General features: G+C 42.9%; 1 long non-coding RNA gene across 1 annotated transcript; it reads left to right on the forward strand.

Annotated features, from left to right (window-relative positions):
- Window positions 1-2,474: 2,474 nt before the first annotated feature.
- On the forward strand, window positions 2,475-5,167 carry LOC115557696 (uncharacterized). The gene is made up of 3 exons (XR_003979223.1): window positions 2,475-2,676; window positions 4,782-4,842; window positions 5,153-5,167. It is a non-coding gene; the product is annotated as an uncharacterized LOC115557696 (long non-coding RNA).
- The last annotated feature ends 1,116 nt before the right edge of the window (window positions 5,168-6,283 follow it).

Here is a 6,283-nt window from a genome sequence, read left to right on the forward strand (position 1 = left end):
CCTTAAAAATGGGAAGTAAAGGTGCGGCCACACCAGACGCGTATCTCGCGTACTTCGCGTATAAAATCGCCATTTTTTCCATAGGGAACCATTGGTTTACGCGCGTATTACGCGTTTCACGCGTATAAGCAACATTTTACCCGCGTATGGCGCGTATATTTACGCGCCATACGCGCTATACGCGCGTATATCGCGTACATTTCAAGAGTTCAAAAAATGTAACTTTTTACGCTCATACGCATGACGATTAGCCGCGTTGCCCAATCAGCGTTGAGCTTGACCCGACGTCACTGGCAGAGAGTAGTGAGCTTGGACAGAAGCATACGGCCGACATCTTTCTTTATTCTGTGTGGAAATAGTATCTGATCTAGTGTTGATCTGCTGATCAACACTACGAATGCTGGAAACACACCAGACACACCATGTGAAGTTATTTAACCCGATTATTGTTATTTATATCCGAGATTATTTAATCTAATCCGATCTAAACTCTATCACCCAAACACGGCGGCGTTTGGGTTTCCTACCTCAGACTCCAGCGCAGCCACGGCCGACAACTTTCTTTATTCTGGGTGGAAATAGTAACATAGTTACGCCATTAAATGCGTTTATGGAAACATTTTTAGCGAGAAATGTGCATTTATATTTCATAATGTTCGCTCGGTGAATGTGAAGGATGTTTGGTTTGATAGTTATGACGAAGAGGGAACGCTCCGTTCACTTGCATGGACAGAGTCTCTGGTTACTAAGCAACCTCAACGTCTTGGCGGACTATATATCTGCTGATCAACACTACGAATGCTGGAAACACACCAGACACACCATGTGAAGTTATTTAACCCGATTACTGTTATTTATATCCGAGATTATTTAATCTAACCCGATCTAAACTCTATCACCCAAACACGGCGGCGTTTGGGTTTCCTACCTCGGACTCCAGCGCAGCCACGGCCGACAACTTTCTTTATTCTGGGTGGAAATAGTAACATAGTTACGCCCAGGGTGCGATTTGTGAAAAAACCAGAGGGGGGGATAATTTTGAGAAACATTTTATTCAGGAAAAATAACCACACAACAGTGTGAAAACTTATGAAAACAGTTGATCTTGTGACTTTGTGTATTTAAACCTTACACTTAGGCTTCATAACGTAGGCGGTAGGCCTATTTTGAACGTGAACTTAACCACTGCATTTGCAGAAATATTTTCTCATAGCTAATATTGTTTTTAAATGTGCCAAATAAAAAAAAAATATTTTTTTTTCCCCGATATCAGTTCAACAGAAAATATGAAATCCCACAATGTGCTGTCAAGACGTTTTTTTTTTTTTATGGGTTAATCGGGTAGACTATAGGTCAGACTACGAAAACAGTCCGCTCTGATGACGCACTTCAGCCTCTTTTTTTTGCTTTCCTGTTGGGGGATCGATAGCAGCGTGGTGACCCTGCTTCAACCACATCTCTGCAAATCTGCGGGCCGGGAAGGCTGGATAGCTCTCCCAGAGAGCTGTCACTGACGTGCAGGATGAGGACAGCCAGCGCACATCAAACACTCTCCCAATCCTACGAGCCTGGATGCCCAAATCAAAAGCCGCAGACTCAAGCTCTTTCAAATATGAAGATATGCTGCTCTGTATTCTTTTCATTTTTCGTCCATTTGGTTTAAACTTTTGTTTCGGCGGGGACAGGAAGTTGACTTTTGAAACCATAGAAACGCAAGTAAATCCGGTTGGTTTTCAAAATAAAACTGCTTTCTGCGAGCGCGACGCCTCTGACTCGCTCCCGGTAGATCAAAATCACAGCACAATCAAAATGAGGACGGACCCTGTGTATTTTGGTTGTTAATTATTACGATGTAATGGTGAAAATACTTTGGGTGGGGGGGATAATTTTTATCCCCACCGAGGATAAAAATAATTCAGCAGAGGGTAGGACGTGTAAACCAGAGGGGGGGATAATCCCCACCATCCCCACCGGCAAATCGCACCCTGGTTACGCCATTAAATGCGTTTATGTAAACATTTTTAGCGAGAAATGTGCATTTTACTTTCGTAATGTTCGCTCGGTGAATGTGAAGGATGTTTGGTTTGATAGTTATGACGAAGAGGGAACGCTCCGTTCACTTGCATGGACATGGACTCATCTAGGCGAGTGACGTAGGCGCGTATGCGACCATTTTTGACACAAAATGGTCAAGCAACATTTTACGCGCGTATCTCGCGTAAAAATTACGCGAGATACGCGCCTGGTGTGGCCGGACCTTAAGGAAAGGGGTCGGCAATTGGCGGCCCGCAAGACATAATATCTGGCCCGCCAGATTATTCTGAAGTTATATTATTTATTTATTTTATATATGTAGCCGAGCTAAATTTAATTTGATTTTGTTTTATTTTTTTATCATTGTTCATACCTTTTTTATTGTGAACTCCACCAAATATTGGTTCCTAAGTAAGTTGATTTCGTTGTTCCGTATGGCATGCCTTTTGTTTCCCTGGGGAGTGGTTTGGCGTTGCACCTGTGTGTCTAGCGTCAGTGAGCGCTGATGCACGGAGCTGGTGAGTTCCGTTTGTGTCTCTCTCCGTTAGATTTTTATGTTAACCCCTTGTTTGTTGCCCTTGAACGGCTGTGGTGGTTCACACTGCTTTGCGACGTGCTTTTAGGCACGCGGGAGAAACTCTGGTGCGTAGACAATTTAATTGAACTGTTGGAACGGTGGATTTTGATTAACTCGTAACCTAGCTTGAGCCGCTGGTAGCTTAGTTTTTTTCCCGCCTTGATATTTCAAATGCGGTTGTTTTATCCGGTATGTGTGGTCAATTCATAGGCGTAGCGGCCATATACATTGGGGGGTACAAGTCCCCCCCAATGTTCAGATATGCCCAAAATGTCCCCCCCAATAAATCGCTGGGAATAGGGATATAGCAATTCAATATTTCTATCGGTAGAACACTTAGGTTTTCCCTGAAGTACACTCCGTTCCCTGAACGCATCTCTGGACACAGTGCGCCGCGCGCCGCACACCCTAAATAACTCAATCCGATTCCATATGCAGCTCTTACAGCCAATGGGAATATGGCTGTTCGGGCTAGCTAGCCAATGGGATAGATCCATGATTTGATTCGTCCCCGCACGTGCGGCTCGGTGACGGTGACTTGTCACTCGATTGCATTGGTCATCAACTGTCTTTTTTACATGACCACGGAATCAAAAACATCAACAACAGCAAATGAGTGGCGTGTTACGATCGAAAACAATGGTAAATTGGGAAGCTTTTGATATGCCGCTTTTCCACTGCATGGTACCAGCTCGACACGACTCGACTCGACTCGACTCAGCTCGCCTTTTTTGCGTTTCCACCGCGAAAACATGGTATCTGGTACCTGAAGTGGCTGCTTTTTCTAGTACCGCCTCGCTCTAGGTTCCAAGCGGCTGAGCCGATGCTAAAAGGTGACGTCGGCAGACGGCCGGCCACTGATTGGCCAGAGAGTGTGACGAAGTCACGAGAGCGACATGGCAACCATGCTGGTAACAGCCATAGCAGCGCCGCAGCCAACATATTCCACTTCTTCAACATGCCAGCTAATAATACGAACACGAATACCATCGCATCGATGTTCTCCATTGTTGTTATGTGGGTTCTGTCCATGTGTGGGTTGCGTAGGTGTTGTTTGCGTCGCGTACAAAAATTCGTCACGGCCCTTTCGCGCAGCCGACCCCGCCCACGTCCCGGAGGTACTATTTGCGGTGGAAAAGGACCCGCGCTGCTACCGTGTCGAGTCGTGTCGTGTCGAGTCGAGCTACATGTGCGGTGGAAAAGCGGCAATAGTTTCTCTCAAATTTCGTGGGTTGTTGTCGCTTCTCTAGCGAGCAGCATCATGAGCAATGTGTTGCCTATGTAATAAGCCAGCTAGATAACGTTTGCCCCGGTGTTACACCGAATTCTGCGACCCGCCGAAATCTGTGACCCCAGGGGGCGCTGTTGCACATTTCTGAAAGTTTCAAGTCTCGGTAAAAGTTACAAAACATTCTATAATGTATTCATAGATTAATCTATAACTAATCAGAAAACATTAAGGTTATGTCCTTGACATGTCACAGTGCATCATTCAAAACGGCTAATGGTTTCACCATGAGATTAGCTCAGTGCGCTCTCTCATGAAACTCATCTATGTACTTATTAAACAAGTGGTTGAAAATATCAGAAAATCTATGTTTTCTGAGGGGTAACAAAAGTTTTGGGGTGACTTCTATTTAGGTCCATGAGATTGATGCACCTGGGTGGGTTTTACTCAACATTTGCAAATGTGATGGTTATGCAATAAAAAATGTAATGGAAGTAAGAACTGGCTGGATTTTGTGTCCTTGTTGTGATGGTGCAGGTGTTTGTTTGTGTGTGTTTTGTAAAAAAGACAAAACATCAATGAATATAATGTGGAAAAAAAGAACTGACTGGATTGGTTGAAATATTGAGGAGCACAAATATTATAATTAATTTAAAAAGTAAAGGAAAACCGAGCTCTGAAGTATATGTGTGTCAACCTTTTCCTAATTTCAAGCCTTCCACACCCCCAGACTAAAGTGTTTTAAACATCCATTCCTAAAAAGGTCTTCAACATGAGGTGCTAGATATGGAGATTTTGCTTTCAGATTGCACCAGATTAATGTATGTTCAAAATCTTTGCCTGGGGGGGGGGGCCGGACCATGCCCCCAGGCATTTGTCCCCCCCAATGTTGAAACCATGGCTACACCTCTGGGTCAATTGTTTGCTTCCTTTGTTTTGTAGAGTGGAGAGTGATATCCCGGATTGTGTGTGACGCCCGTGTTGTTTTGTCTCCTTTGGAAAGGTATGCCTGTTATGTGTCTTTGTTTATGGTAAAATATGTAAAATGAGTGTGAGGAAAATGACAATTCTCTATTATATTTTATTTCCTTTATTAGTGTATATATTTAATATACTGTATTTTTATTTTATTTATTTATTTGAGATCATTTTATGCTTTGTTTACATTTTTATAATTTATTCCCTACATGTATTCATTGAAAGTCACAGGATATATTAAGCGAGCGTCAGTGAGCGCTGATGCACGGAGCTGAGTGGAGAGTGATATCCCGGATTGTGTGTGACGCCGGTGTTGTTTTGTCTCCTTTGGAAAGAATAAACCTCCAGTACTCGACTCCTGTGTGTGCCTCAGTCAAAGATACAAGACACAACGCAGAAAGACATCGGTTACATATATATTAGAGCTGTCAAGCGATTAAAATATTTAATCGTGATTAATCGCATTAATGTCATAGTTAACTCTAATTAATCGCGATTAATCGCAAATTATTTTTCTATGCTAAATATCCCTTGATTTTTTTGTCCCATAATTCTTCTCATTTTAATTCTCTTATCAACATGGTGAAGTGCATCGGCTTGCCTTGTGCAAATGATTTTTTATTGATAACAACATTGGCATATACACTGATCAAAACCGGACGATACAAAAAAAGAGCCTATAGTGCAATTAAACGACTGCTTTGAACAAATGTCATTTGAACATAGCAGTCAGGCTACTGCTTCTTTGTTTTGGAGAGTCAGCTCTCAAAACAAAGAAGAATTATTTTATTAAAAAAAAAAAAAAATTGCGTTAATAATTGCGTTAATCGCGCGATAAAAAAATTAACGCCGTTAAATTTGGTTTGCGTTAACGCCGTTAATAACGCGTTTAACTGACAGCTCTAGTCTTTATAGATTATTGACACGCTGTTTGATACAATGAATGGATGCAATCCTCGTGCCAAAGGATACAAAGCTCGCTTGTGTGCTTTTAGTTGGACGGAGAGGAAAGCATTTTTCCCAAGAGCTATGGAGTACTTGCTCACTTTGGTGCAAAAGATGGAACCCCTCTTCACCGGTCAAGAGGTCAATTAAAATAGTGTTTGTTAAGTTCATGACATGAGTTCTCCGATGCTCTATTTCCTTATGCATCGCGTTCCTAAGATGCTCCTAACTGCGTCAGTTTTTTTTCTATTGGAATTATCTTGTATTCAGTGTTTCTGGTCCTACATGTTTCTAAATGGTATGGATTACACAACACAAGTACATATAGGTGTCACAATGGTAGGTATTGGTAGGTATTTTAGTATTGCGCATGTGTTACACATGCCTTTTTGGAGACCCTGAGTGGAGTCCTGTATGGGGCTCCAGTAGGGGACTCCGTAGTTCTGCTGAGAGACTTCAACGCCCACGTGGGCGACGATGGAGACACCTGGAGAGGCGTGGTGGGGAGGAACGGCCTCCCC

The sequence above is a fragment of the Gadus morhua genome, chromosome 2 (assembly GCF_902167405.1).
Source record: "Gadus morhua chromosome 2, gadMor3.0, whole genome shotgun sequence".
Classification (NCBI taxonomy): Eukaryota; Metazoa; Chordata; class Actinopteri; order Gadiformes; family Gadidae; genus Gadus; species Gadus morhua.